This window comes from Rattus norvegicus, chromosome 17 (genome assembly GCF_021556685.1).
Source record: "Rattus norvegicus strain SHRSP/BbbUtx chromosome 17, alternate assembly SHRSP_T2T, whole genome shotgun sequence".
NCBI lineage: Eukaryota > Metazoa > Chordata > Mammalia > Rodentia > Muridae > Rattus > Rattus norvegicus.
The window spans coordinates 6,047,002-6,062,500 of record NC_141550.1 but is presented as its reverse complement, the minus strand read 5'-3'; the positions used below and the strand labels follow the sequence as shown (position 1 = coordinate 6,062,500).

Below are 15,499 nucleotides of genomic sequence, written 5' to 3'. Positions count from 1 at the left end.
CAAAGGTGGACAGGACCTGAAAGGTATGACATCGGGGAAGAAAGGGTATACACACACGTACACATCTACACACACCTGCACACACTCGTGTACATACATAGGGTCAGGAAGGTTACCCAGAGTGCCTGTGCTCCTGGCGTCTGGAAATCATGCGTAAGGTGATTTGATGGTTGCCCTTCTGAGGAGGGAGGAGGAGAAGGAACGCTGTACCTATTTGGTTGGTTTTCTGGTCTCCCTTGCTAGACTGTGGGCCCCGTGAAGGCCCACACTGATGAACTCTGAACCTCAACTGTCCTGGGCACAGCAGGTGTTTCTAATGGTCAGGGAGGGCCTCCTTGCTTGTTTTGCTTGTGACACCGGAGGTAGAACCCTGCCTGGGCCTGGTGAATTCCGGGCATAGTTTCTGTCCCCTGAGAAGTAAGGGTTCTGAGAGACTGAACCCTGCCTGAACCATCAAACAGGACCAGTCAGGATACATGCTCTAGCCCAGACTTTAATTCAGTTGCTCAAAACTGCTTCACGAATGTGGAGAAACTCTTAAGTTGATCTCATAGCCCGAAGAAGAAAAGGCTCTGGTCTGTCTGCTGTGTACAGAATGGCTGCACTGACGTGTCTCCACCCAAGAATTAGGTCATGAAAACGTCAGAGCTGAGTCTTGGGTGAGAGACCCAGAATGAGCTCAGGTGATGTGTGTCACCTATACCGCTCGGCTGGAGTTCCCCAAGCCTCTCCCTCCACTTAGTTTCAGGAAGTGAATCCTGAAATCAGACTCCCCAGCCCTGCCCCTTTCTTCTTTGATCTCGCCAGGGCGTGGCTGTTCCTAAAGGAGGCTAAAAACCCTAAGTTCTTTGCAGCAAGGTGGAGGAGGCGTCTGGAAGTAGAGACCGGAGATTAGGATATGGCTCTGGCCAGAGAGTACAGACGGGCAGTGTTGTCTACTACTACGGGCCCCACACTCAGCCAATCGCAGAGCAACCACGCATCACCGAGCCCGGAGAAGAAGCCTGGAGGCTCAGAAGTTAAACCCCACAGCTGCAGGTGAAGTTCATGGTTAAAATGTTTGCCTACGGATGCTTGCGTTCAATCCCCGGAAAATAAGTTAAACCACATCTTGGTTTCTATTGCTTAAACCTGTGGTAGCGGATAACCCAAGCCAGGGCTGTCTACCTTACAGACTTGGGCTTTTCCAACTCCTCTTTGGTTGCCTTGGGCATCAGTTACTTCCTGAAAGCCACCATAAGAGGAGGAGTACTGCCCACGTCTGCAAGCCACAGTGACAGCTCACCAAGCCGAGGTCTGTGATCTGACAGGCAGCAGGGAGGACCGAATTGAGCTGCCAAGCCCAAGGTAGGAGAGCAGAGAGAAGACCCCTGTCGGCACCCCCAACACCCGGAGGCGCCATTTGCCTCTCCCATCCCGCTGAAGGCTGCTCCCCAACCCAGCTTTCGCACCTGCATGGACACATCTCAATCCCTGGTCCAGGGGACTGGATGTGATGGAGGGGAAGGTTACAGTCTAGCCTCTGAAATAGGATATAAACAACAGCCAGAAATTATAAAAGGGGCTGAGGAACTTAGATACGTATTTCAGAAGGTAAATCAAAGCTACAAAACAGACCGGAAGTATTCGCATCGATCCTGCAGCAGTGAGGAGGAGGAGTGAGGCCTCCCCTGAGGAGGCGGAGCCAGTATCTAAGAGCTGCCTGGCTACAGTTGTGTGCCCTATTGGAAATTAGGATTTATTAAGTTTTTTTTTGACACATAATCTAATCCAAACTGCCCTCAACCTTACTGTTGTATCTGGGTCCATCTGCCTTCACGTCTCTGAGGGTTGTGCGGGGACTGTAGGCATTTACCATCCTGCTTAGCTGTAATTCTGTGCGTTCATGGGTGCGCATGCGCACTGCACTAACAGAGGGCGAGCTCTGACATCGTTCACCTCAGGCTCCTGCTGCTTTTTGTTTGAGATAAAAATCTCTCACTGTCCCGGAACTTTGCTGCATAGGCCAGGCTAGCAGGCCTGCAGGTTCCGGGTGCCACTTGTCTCTGCCTCCCATCTTGCTGTCACTGGAATTGAAGAAGTGCACCACGCTGTTCCTCCTGCCCACTTTAGAGGATCTCCTGACATCTCACTCTGTGGATCTTGTCAGGTTTGTTCTGTCCTAGGATAGTAAGAGAAGAACAGGCAACACGAATGTACGAGTATTCATCACCAGGAGAAACCAAAAACCAAAACCGGAAACCAGGGTGTTCTAGCTATGAAGGGGATTTCTGGTTTGAAAGTTTGCTAGTGGGGTGCATCCTAGCTATCCTAGGCTTACTTCACTTAGAAGATTTGGGGTGGCCTTTCTGGGAGTGACCTGAATTCTAAAATTCTGTGTGCTCCTTCCTAAGGACACTGAGTGAAGGTGGACTAAGGAGAATTTGGCCCTTCCGCTAGGGCTTTAGCGACAGACGCTGTGTGAGGAAGAGATTGGAGGAGGCAGGTTACAGAAGACACCGGGTTGCTTTCATAATGTTGACGCCAAGACAGCGTTCATACTGATGACCTGGGCTCTCAGATCATCAAACCGAGTCTAATGAGAGAGCAGTGCTCAGGCAGAGCTGAGAAAAAACTCAGGGCTTCTTAAACTTTAAGTCAAGGGAGGCTCTGTTTTTATGCTGTGCATTCCGTGGCAGTCTGGGGAAGCCTTTTCACAGTGATGTTCTTCAGTGCTAACAAAACATGTGTAAGGTTACAAAGAAAAATCAACCTTCAAATGTAATTAGGAATTTAAAACATGTGACACCAGGTTAAGCTTCTGGTAAATTGCCATACTCTAATCAACAATACAAGGGTCAATGAGTCACTAAAAAACAAACATTGAAGGAGAATAAGGATTTTACAGGGAGATGGGGAGATAAGAGTTGAGGTGAAAATGATCAAAGTACACACACACACACACACACATATACATACACACATACACGTATACATACAAACACACATTAATATACATACACACATATACATACATATACACATACATTCGCAAATATACACATACATACAAGCACATACATATATACACACATATATATACACATGCACATACACACATATAAATGCATACATATACACATAACACATATACATACATACATACATACATACACATATGCATATACACACATATGTGGGGCTGTGGGCTGTGCAAAGTATCCTGGTTCCTGGTCGAGATAAGGTTGAAACCCCAGTGACCCTAAGGGATGGTAGGCATTTCCCTAAACTCCCAAGAGGCCAGGCCCCTCTCACATAGCTACAGCCCCTCCCACCACCCCTATAGAGAGGCTTGTGACCATCTGTCATGTAGAAGCAGGACCACGCCCTCCTACACATAGATAAGGTGTCCCCAAGCTCTCAGACCAAGCCAGTAGGAAGTACCCGCTGTCAGACCCTGACCCACCCCAAAATAAGAATCCTATCCAGAGGGATTAAAGGTATTTGGGGAACTACTCTGTTGTCTGAGAGCTTCTGTCACAAGGGCTGGAACACTGCCACTTATGGAAGAGATCACTTTCCTGAAATCACTGCCAGACACTCCCCTGCACCCCTGGCTGGCTAGCCAGCTTCCTGCTGGCTCAGCCCAGCCAACATCTTGGAGCAACTGAAGTGGCAGCAGCAGAGACAGAGGTGGAGCAGCTGCAGAGGCGACTCCCTTCCCCTCCCCCTCCCTGCTGGAGTTCTCTCTCCCCTGTCTGAACCCTCGCACCTGGCCAGGCCAGAGATCTATGGAAAGCCTCCAGTACGAAGGCCAACACACATGCATGCACATACATACATATACACACATACATACATATACATCCACGTACATACATATACACACATACAGACACACACACAGACACACACAGACACAGACACACACACACACACACACACACACACACACGAATGAAATAGTTTACAAATATGTGATACCAAGCCAGGATGGTGGTATTAGCACAAGTTTGAAGCTAGCCTGGTCTATATAGCAAGTTCCCGGTCAGTCAGGGCTACATAGTGAGAATGTCTTAAAACACACAAAGCCAACCAAAGCAAAACAAGATTTCAATCAACAAAAATAAAAAAAATAATTATAAGAAACGTCCTCAGAAAACCAACAAGCAAAACCCAAACCCCAAACTCAAACATATGCTCTCCACGGGTGTATTGTGTGTACCCATGTCACCTCATAAACACCTCTCACTACTGTATGGCTGTCTCTGCCACACATCAAATGTAATCGGCAAAACCTGTTTTTGTGTCAATGTGATAAACAACATACTAGATACTTATGTATCTAGTAATTAGCAAAAGTTCAAAGTGGGAAAAAGCACATGCTTTTAGATATATGGACACCACACACACACACACACACTCACACACACTACACACATACCACCTATACACTACACACACACCACACAAACACAAACACACACTCACACACACATACATACACACACACTCACACACACCTCACACACATACACACACATACCACACATACACACACACACTCACACACATACCCACTCACACACACACACTCACACACATACCCACTCACACACACACTCACACACACACTACACACACACCACACATACACTACACACACATACCGCACATACACACACATACACACACACACACCGCACACACATACACACATACACACACATACCACACACACACATACACACACACACTCACACATACACACACACACACACACACACTCATACACACACACACGAGAACCAGTGGATTAAAAACAATTCTTGGGGTTGGGGATTTGGCTCAGTGGTAGAGCACTTGCCTAGCAAGCGCAAGGCCCTGGGTTCGATCCCCAGCTCCGAAAAAAAGAATAGAAAAAAAAAAAAAACCAACCAACCAAACAAAAAAAGACCAATTCTTTAAAATCCCAGTTTCCTCCCATGTTTTATCCTGTTGTGCTCAGAGACATTGTTATCGCAGTCTGAGATTGCTCTTCTTGGAAATCCCCCAGCTGTGGCCTTCACTCAGAACCAAGCAAGATAGACATTAGCTTGAACCGTTATGTCCAAACTACTAAAGAAACTTGGGAAAAGACAGACACCCTGCAGCGCCTCCCCCTTATCTGCGTATGAGCTCACTACCCGGGTCAATGTTCTTGGTCACAGGTCCCAGCTCTTGAGTCTGGTCTGTGTCCCTGATCGATCAGTCTTGGGAGTGTGTATTCAATAAATTACCCCCGTCTGACTGAGATTGGTGTTTGTGTGGTTTGTGGGGGTGACTCCTGGACCCTAACTCTTTCTATTATAATTTTCATTTCAAATTATATTTATTTTATTTTTAATCAATTAATGTAGATTTTAAATGTCTACGGCATGTGTACACAGTCCCCTTGGAGGATAGAATAGGGTACCAGATCCCCTGGAGCTGGAGTTATGAATGGTGGGCCACCATGTGGGTGATAAGAACCAATCAAAGCCAGGTCCTCTGCAAGAGCAGCTGTGTTCTTGCCCTCTGAGCCCCTGTTTTTTTATTTTGAAAGCAACTTTCTTACATTAGATGGCAGGCGGGCCATCTAATGGGTCCAGGAGTCGCCCCCACAAAACACACAAACACCAGTCTCAGTCAGACGGGGGTAATTTATTGAATGCACACTCCCAAGACTGATCGATCAGGGACACAGATTCCCTTTCCCAGCTCACCGTGGAGTAGAGTATAATCTTCAGGGTCATCCCCGGTTTTCATGGCAGTGTTTGATAATTCCAACATCCCTGCATGCCTGTTTAGTTTTCGTATTTGCCCACTCAAAATAATTTTTCTTTTCATTCATATTTTTATATTTTATTGATAGATGTGGTACACGGAGATACATGAAGTACGTTGATTGAATAAGCAGGTCTTTGAGAGTGAGTGATGAAGGCCTGTGTGTTTAAGAGTGGGTGTGTGTGAGTATGTGTGTGTACAAGTGAGTGTTTGAGCTTGTGTGTGTGTGTGTGTGTGTGTGTGTGGTGTATGTGTGAGTGTTTGAGTGTATGTGAGTATGTGTGGTATGTGTTTATGTAAGTGTGTGAGTGTGTGAGTATGTGTATGAGTGTGTGGTGTGTGTGAGAATGTATGTGAGTGAGTGTGTATATGTGTGATGTATGTGAGAATGTGTGTGTGACGACTGAGTGTGTGTGGTGTGTATGTATGTATGTGAGAATGTGTGTGTGTGACGACTAAGTGTGTGTGAGTATGTGTGGTGTGTATGTATGTATACAAGTATGTGTGGTATGTGTGTGACAGTGTGAGTTGTATGAGTGTATGTGATGTGTGTGTATCTGAGTATGTGAGTATGTGTGAATGTGAGGTATGTGAGTGTGGGTGGTGTGTGCTAGTGTGTAAATGTGTGATGTGTTAGTGTGTGTGAGTGTGTGAGCATTTGTGGTGTGTTAGGGTGTGTGAGTATATAATATGTGTGTTTGTGAGTGTGTGAATATGTGTGAGTGTGTGAATATGTGAGTGTGTGAATATGTGTGAGTATGTGAATATGTGAGTGTGTGAGAGCATGTATGAGTTGTGTGTGTGGTGTATGTGTTAGTGTGTGTATGTGAGTGTGTGAGAGTTTGAGGAGTGTGTGTGGTATATGCTAGTGTGTGTAAGTGTGTGCACGTGAGTGTTGAGTGCTTGTGTATGAGTGTGAGTGTGTATTGTGTGAGGTGGTTACACACCTGTGCCTTGGAGCGATGGACTTCCTTCCTTAGGGGGTGAGTTGGTCCCAATGGGCTGGTTGGTACTGCCTGTTTCCCTGGCAGGTGTCAGTGACATCACAGGGTCTGGCAGCTTGAGGAGTGCTCACCACTGCTGTACCCAAACTCATTGTGTGGTTGCCAATGCTAACTCACTTTTGAATTCCTGGTAACTTGAGAACAGAGGCTAAGTCGCTTTGCCACTTCCTTGTTGCCTCGTTCTGAGTCTTTCCTGGTACCCAGAGCTGTGCTTGCTGACAAAAGCCTGTTGTTCTGACCCGAGCCAAGCACATCCTCAGCAGCCACTAAGCGATCTGATGACAGAATTCCTGTAAGGCTCCCTCCGCACGTGACGGTGAAGGTGATCATGCTTGTGCCTGCTCGCGTACAATACAGCCGGTGAAGGGTGGGGAAGATGGGGAAGAATGTAGAGCCAGGAGACAGGAATCCCAGGAGGCTCTGGGAGAAGGACCGTCCTGCCCTTGGTAGGGGGGGACAATGGCACAGAGAGACTGGTGGTGGATGTGTAAGTAACGGAGGGCACCCACCAGTGCAGTGTGCATGGTCTGAGCTCAGGATGCAGGCAAATCTGGATTTGAACCCACAGCCTGCTGTAGCAATCACCTTTCAGATCTCAGTTTTCCTGTTTATAAAATGCGTGAAGTTGCTTGTATCCTAATGGTATTTGTAGGGATTAATTTTTAAGATTAAGAGTTCAGTGACTCAGGGCTCTGGAGGAGGCGCAGTGCTGAAGGGCGCTGGCTGCTCCTCCCGAGGGTCTTGGTTCAATTCCTAGCATGCACATGGTGGCTCACCACCATCTGTAATTTCAGTTCCAGGGCATCCAAGACCCCTCTTTTGGCCTCCTTGGGCGCTGTACACACCTTGTGCATGATGTACACCCAGGAGAACACCCACACACATAAAATAAAAATAGCATACTCTTGAAAAGCATTTAACCAATTTCATGGGGTGGGGAAGGAGGAAAAAAGAAAAAAGTCAGTAACTTTCCAGGTGAAGTGACCCCCACGTGAGGTCTTCCTTGAACACAGGACAAAGGAACACTGTGGGCAGGAGACTTCTGGGAGATATTATAAAATGATTCTCAGAAGGTGAAGTCCTTCCTTGGGAGCCTGAGAGAATACCACATTGTTCTGTCGGTGTGATCTCCCTAGCCATGGAGGACGGAGCGTGTTCGCCCCGGTGTGCACCAACGCCCATTAGTGTGACCACTGGACAAGGCACTCGTGTTTTAGCTAAGCGTTCTTTATCTGTAAGATGACGGGACAGCCCTGGAGCTGCTCCCGAAGGTGACATTAATGCAGAACGATGTGTAAGTGGTATAAGAAAGTGAAAGCAGTCATTTAAAGCCCCCAGGCCAGGATTATTACCTGAATTCTGAGACCACAGAATTCTCAGGGCCCTGGAGGGACCTGGAGGGAAGTGGAGAAGAATGTTGGTGGTATCTTCCAGAAACCATAGACAGTTCACTCCTCAACTTCATCCTGCTAGTCACAAGGGTTCTCTTGGTCTGAGCTGGGAGACCCCATCTGAGGGTGAGATGTCTGTGTCTACACTCCTCTGAAGGGATTTGCTGAGTGGCTTAAGCTCTTGGTGTCTAGACTCTGGGTTAATATCATTGTCCTTTGACACACAGTATCTTTTTTTTTTCTTTTTTAGATTTATTTACTCATGTATGTGAGTACACTGTAGCTGTCTTCAGACACACCAGAAGAGGGCATCAGATCTCATTACAGATGGTTGTGAGCCACCATGTGGTTGCTGGGAATTGAACTCAGGGCCTCTGGAAGAGCAATCAGGGCTCTTAACCGTCGAGTCATCTCTCCAGCCCTGTTTCCTTCTTGATAATTGGTATTACAGGTTGACTGGAGACACCTTGGATGGGATTGCAATCTCACAGGCTAAAACCAGATGCCACTAAGGCTGCTCAAGAAATTTAGTTGTGTATCCTTTCCCTAAAATGGACTGCGGAGATCCCTAGAAAATTGCAGGTTTACAACCGGGAAGAGATAAGGGCCCCAGGCATCTGATCAGGTGCCCGAATTCTGGCTTCTCTGCTACACCGCACTCCCTTTCCCTCCCACACACTCAGCCTTCCCAGTCTTTCTGTTTCCCTCAGAAAGATGCCAATCTTGGGGCTTCCCTATCAGCTCACCAGGGACTCGGTGGTGTTATGGATTCAGGTTAAATCTAACCTGGCAGGGGTGTAAACTGCCTGCAGCTTTGTCGTGGGGGAGGGTTGAGCAGGCTGGTAGGGAGATGCTCTGCAAACCACAGAACATAGATGGCTTCTAAGCGCTGTGGCAACTCGAGGGACACGGCCCAGGCTTGGGGCGTAGGTTCTCTCTAATGGGAACATGGGTTTATGATTGCAGACGAGTAGACACTCTGAAGTGTAGGGTTCTGATCCAGAGCCTTCCGATAATAATACTGCTTCCGGATGAGGAGAGTCAGAGCATGCAGAACAGAGCATGCTCTGTAGGGGGCTGTGGGGAAGGTACCTCCCAGGAATCGGGGAGGGAAGGCCCTTGACAACTCCAGCCTTGTTGGCCCCTGTACAGTTTGGAAGACAGAGTTCTTCTGGATGCATTTTAGATGTGTGCATTAGAAAGGGGGTCCTGGGATTCACAGATTCGAGGGGGCAGAAGTGCCTTTTGTATAGAGCAGAGGTCAGCAGCGGTCAGCAAATGCCTGGAACCAGGGTCAAGTTCAGTTTCTTCCCTGCTCTGAGGCTCCCCTGCTGTGAGCTATGCAACTCAGAGGTCTGCTGAGATTTCTCCCGTGGCTCAATCTCTGTCTGTCTGTCTGTCTGTCTGTCTATCTGTGATAAATCCTGACATGCAGGTGTTTTTTTTTAATTTTTGAGTCATAATTAAATTACATATTTCCCCTTCCCTTTCATCCTTCCAGACTCTCCCAAACACCCCTCCCTACACTCCTTCAAAATCATGGCCTCTTCTGTTTCATCCACTGTAATTGTATGCCTCCATGTATGTACATATACATACATACACATACATATACATGCACATATATACACATACACACATACATACACATATGTATGTACGTATATATTTCTAGATATAACCTACAAAGTCCATACAATGTTACATGTGTGTGTCTTCAGGGCTGACATTTAGCACTGAACAAACAGGAGGCCTGCTCTTCCCCAGGGAGGAGCATCTGTCCCGCTCCCAGCGTTCCTCAGTTGCCTGCAGTCCTTTGTGTGGGATTGAGGCCTCCAGGCTCCCCCTCCATGTTGGCGTGTTCGTCGGAGCCCTCCTTGCTCAGCTCACGTTTGGGCAGCCATGTTGATGAGGCGTTACAGGTGCAGCTTCTGGTGTTGGGGGAGACACAGCCTCACAGCAAACCCCCTGATCCTCTAGACACAGCCTCACAGCAAACCCCCTGATCCTCTGGCTCTCACAGTCTTCCTCCCTCCTCTTCTGCAGTGTTGCCCGAGCCTTGGGTGCTGGAGCGTCTTGTAGATGGATCTATTGGGACTGGGCTCCACAATTCTGCATTTTGATTGGTTGTGGCTTTCTGTCCTGGTCTGTCTGTTGCAAAGAGTTGTTTCCTTAACGAAGGGAGACATCCACACTTGTCTGTGCATACCAGAATAAACGTGTATAGATTGTTGTCAGGGATTGTGCTGGTTTAGAGAATTAGTGATTGTAGATTCTCCTCCAGTAACCATGATTTTACTAGCATGGATTAATTACTAGGTTTCCAGTACCAGGCATGCTATTCCTCTTGTTAAGTGGATCTTACGTCCAATTCGAGAGCACCAAGATACACCAGGATGTGTGTGCAACTGCTGCACCCCTTTAGGGCTATTGTGCCACGCTGGTCATTGATGTGGCTCACGGGCAATCATGGATGAGGTTGGTTATCTCTCTCCTTTGGTACCATGAAAGCTAGTTCTCAGGGAAGGAGAATTCAGGCCAGTTCTCAACGGTCTTGTGTGTGTGTGTATGTGTGTGTGTGTGTGTGTGTGTGCATGTGTGTATGTGTATGGTGTATGTCTGTGTGTGTGTGTATGGTGTATATATATAGTGTGTGTCCATGTGTGTATGGTGTCCGTGTATATAGTGTGTGTGTCCATGTGTGTATGTGTATGGTGTGTGTCTGTGTGTGTGTGTGTATGGTGTATGTATATAGTGTGTGTGTCAATGTGTGTATGGTGTCCGTGTATATAGTGTGTGTGTCCATGTGTGTATGTGTATGATGTGTGTGTCTGTGTGTGTGTGTGTGTGTGTATGGTGTATGTATATAGTGTGTGTGTCCATGTGTGTATGGTGTCCGTGTATATAGTGTGTGTGTGTCCATGTGTGTATGTGTATGGTGTGTGTCTGTGTGTGTGTGTGTGTGTATGGTGTATGTATATAGTGTGTGTGTGTCCATGTGTGTATGTGTATGGCGTGTGTCTGGGTGTGTGTGTGTGTGTGTGTATGGTGTATATATAGTGTGTGTGCCCATGTGTGTATGGTGTCTGTGTATATAGTGTGTGTGTGTGTCCATGTGTGTATGTGTATGGTGTGTGTCTGTGTGTGTGTGTGTATGATGTATGTATATAGTGTGTGTGTGTCCATGTGTGTATGGTGTCCGTGTATATAGTGTGTGTGTCCATGTGTGTATGTGTATGATGTGTGTGTCTGTATGTGTGTTTGTGTGTCTGTGTGTGATGTATGTATATAGTATGTGTGTGTCCATGTGTGTATAGTGTGTTATTATGGTCATGTGAGTAGCATGTTGTACTTGTGGAGACCAGAGGACAACCTTTGAGAGTTGGTCCTTGTCTTTTGCCTCGTTGGAGGCAGGGGTCTCTGTTGTTTCTGTGTGTGCCCTAGGTGAGCTTGCTGGTGGACCATCCCACCTCCTCTTCTCTTGTGCCCCAAGTGCCAGGATTACAGATTGTACTCTCAGAATGCCAAACTTTTACGTACAGGGCTGTCTCCCTGGCTCTTGAGTGAAGTTTTCTTTAACAGAGGAAGCTGGGAGCAAGGTAGGATAAGGGTTAGAAACGGGGAGAAGGGCCACGGTCCGGGGTGGGGGGAGATGGAAATGGGTGAACTGGAGGTTAGAAGCCTGGAGGGGGCCTTTTAAACGCTGAGAATTTAAACCCGCTGTGCCAGGGGTGGGAATTTATGCAGGCCAAGGCAGGAAGCTGCTAGGATACTCTAGCACCCTTTACCTCGTAGGGTTTATCCCGTATCCCATCTAGAGTTGCTTAGGCGTGGGCTCAGCTTCCTCTAATTCTCTGGGGATGGAAAAGACAGGCTTGAGTGAGGACAGAGGAGGGCCGGGGCGTCTTCAGGTGCATTTGTGGGCTGTGCACAAAGGTTCACAGTAGCTTTTCTGGCGCTTCTGGTGGGAGCGGTGATAATCTTCAGGATGAACTCAGGTTCTTTCTACCTGATTCTGTGGCTTAGGGGTGGGTGAAGGCGCACGCATTCCCGGATGCAGATTGCCGGGGAAAGACACTTCAGCTAGCTGTGACGAGTTTTGACCTCGCTGCTGCATGGTCTTGCTGGTAGAAAATTAGCCTAAGGTCAGGCAAGGTGTGGGAAGGAAATTGCTTAACTGCGGGAGCTATCGATGTGATGGGCGGAGAAGTCTCTGCTGGGAGGACGCGGCTAGTTTCTGTTTTGCAGATCGGTGGGTCTGATTCATAGTTAACACGGAGGGTTGAGCACATGGGAGGGGCTCCTGGGAAACCGGTGCATCATGGGTATTCTCTGTCCAGCCTCATCCTTTTGCTGGTGAGGAAAGGGAACCGAAACTCTGATATTTGGGTGATGCTCGGGAATGTCAAAGCTTGGAAGGTTCTGGGTAAGAGCAGAGACTCAGATTTCAGGCTCTCAGCCAGTATTTCAGAAAATGGAGAACGGAATGGCCAGCAATTCGGTTGTCCTGGGCCTCAGTTTCCACATCTTGTGTGTGTGTGTGTGTGTGTGTGTGTGTGTGTGTGTGTGTGTGTATGTGTGTGTGAAGGGTTCATGTTAGGGCTTTATCTTTCATATGCCATTCCAATATTTCCTGACCCCACATCCCTCCTGGTACACACCCTCACCCTACATCCCCCCTCACCCTGACCCCACCCCCCATACCCTGACCCATATCCCTCCTGTTATACACCCTGACCCTACCCCCCCTCCCCAACAAACCCTGACCCACATCCCTCCTGGTATACACCCTGACCCTACATCTTCCCCCGACCCTACATCCCCCCCCCCACACCCTGACCCTACATCCCCCCCATTAACACCCTGACCTTACATTCCCCCCGGTACACACCTTGACCCTACACTCCCCCACCTGGCCCCACATCCCCCCTATACACCCTGGCCCCACATCCCTCCTACACACCCTGACCCTACATCTGCTCCCTACACACCCTGACCCACCCCCCAACGGCCCCCCCAAACACCCTGGCCTTTCCATTTTCATATTTCTTAAACATAGTTATTTCATTGACTCCTTAAAGTCAAACACCAAAACCATCTATGTTCATGCCATTGAAAATGATACCGTAGGAAGCTGGAGAGATGGCTCAGTGGTTAAGAGCACTGACTGCTCTTCCAGTGGTCCTGAGCTCAATTTCCAGCAACCACATGGTGGCTCATGACCATCTGTGATGGGATCCAAAGCCCTCTTCTGGTGGGTCTGAAGACAGCTACAGGGTACTCATATAACTAAAGACAAAAACAAAAACAAACAAACAGAAAACTGGAAACCATAGTTCCTTGAAGGAGCTCAACTTGGTCCATGTTTGATATAAGGGTTAAAACCTGCAGTGTGTACCTGATTCGTCCTGCCTACCATTAAGGAAAAAACAGCCACTTTCTTCACGAAGCAGAAACTTAAATATTTTGCCTGATAATATTCAAGTTACAATAGGGCTAAGAGAATTGTGAAGGTGCGGGTGGCTTGCCGACACAGCCATGTAACGTGCACACTGCATACATGTGCACATGTGATCAATACGGTTCAGGCGCAATGCAGATCCCGTGTCTGTTGGCATTTACATTGTTACGGCAGTGTAATCATTACCCACAACACACTTCGCAGTTGGGTTAAACCTAAGAGTGAGGTCTCCACAGGACCTCCCGTTAGCTCTCTTGGCTGCCATTGCAAGTTTGTGTTCATTGTGCCCATTTGACGGTTTTCTTAGGATGCAGCACCCTGAATTTCTCACTTGGTAGGTGTTGCGAGCCGGCTATGTCAGAAACAGGCACGCTTGCGTCTCTCCGTGATGTCAGAGTTTACGATAAATTCACAGCTCTGCTCACTCTGTTGGCTGAGGTGTCCCATGCTGTCCTGGTTTCCCTTGATAGCTGCTGAGGCAAACCCGGCTTCTCTTATTCTGATCTTACTCATACTAGCTCTTAGGTCACAAATTGTACAGCTCACAGTAAGTCTATCTGTCCTCTGTCTGTCAGTCTGTCTGTCTGTCTATCTATCTATCTATCTATCTATCTATCTATCTATCCATCCACCTACCCAATTAGAGTGGCCACAAAGAGTCAGAGGACACACGGGAGCTCAAGGAGTCCTGAAGAGGACAAGTGGAGGTGACCAGAAGGCTGCTCAGGATGCAGAGGGAGGCTGCAGGAATTAGAGGGTCTGCCTTCCAGGTTAGACTTCGGGGTCAGAGCTGAACTTAGGAGTGTGTGGTACAGGACCACTGTAGATGCCGTATGGATAAAAGGCAGGATAGGGTACAGGTGGATGGCTACATGGACGGTGGGGCCAGATGATGGATGGAATGTGGGTAGGTCACACCACCAGTGAGGGTGAGGACTGGGCAGACCTGCGGTCCCCGGGGTGGGTGGGAGTTCTGTGCCTGTGATGCACACAGCACAGAGTCAGACGACAGGCCAGCGAAGACTGTCCCTATCACAGGTTAGGTCCCCCTCTTGGTGTGGGCACTATACTCATTGCCGTCTGGTTGTTTTGTGAGTTCTTGGGCCTGGATTTCTTTATATATGTTTTATAGACCCATGCACTCATATGTCCCCACTTTGCTGCTCTGTAAATTTATAAGGAGGCTCCTTTTTCAACTTCTAAGAACGAGTTACTTATCCGTCGGGGCTTGTGTGCGTTGCCCACAGATTTGTTGCTTATGTGAACGGCAAGGGTCAGGGCCATCCTGCTTCTGGGTTTGCAGATGGAATTAATAGCGTGTGTAAAGTGGGGTCTCACAGCAAGGCACAGAGACGTCTCCATGGTAGGGACATCCATGTCTTTTGAACAGTCGAAGCCACTTCAGTGATGTCTCTCACCCCACGGGCTAGTGTCCAGGGCTTTTTAAACCAGAGGACCTTGCTGGTGTTCAGAACTCAGCCTCAGACCTTGGCTGTGGCTGAATGGGGATTGTGGTGAGTGCTGAGGTGACACAGAACTCTGAGCACTTGGGAGCAGAGCCCTTTAAGACTAGGAACAGGAAGGCATGCTGGGGAGAGCACAGGCATGGGGCTAAAGAGCTGATGCAGGCCCTGAGTTAAGCATCCGCAGCAGGTACAGCAGCCACCTGGGAACAAAGTGTTCTCTACCATGTGGATCTCTCTCTTTCTCCCCTACTCCCTCCTCTTCTCCCTCCCTATCCCTCCCTTCTCTCCCACTCTCTCCCTATCCCTTTCACCTCTGTTTTCTATGTGCATACGAAGGTGCATATGGTGTGTACTTGTGTGTGGAGGATAACCTTGGGTCTTATTCTCCAAGGA

The 15,499-nt window shown here is 48.1% G+C and overlaps 1 long non-coding RNA gene across 1 annotated transcript in view; it reads left to right on the top strand.

The window, feature by feature from the left end:
* Positions 1-778: 778 nt before the first annotated feature.
* Positions 779-15,499, top strand: part of LOC147999955 (uncharacterized) — a 39,016-nt gene continuing 24,295 nt past the window's right edge. Inside the window, exon 1 of the long non-coding RNA XR_015641033.1 lies at positions 779-1,038. This is a non-coding gene — a long non-coding RNA (uncharacterized LOC147999955). The remainder of the gene's footprint in view (positions 1,039-15,499) is intronic.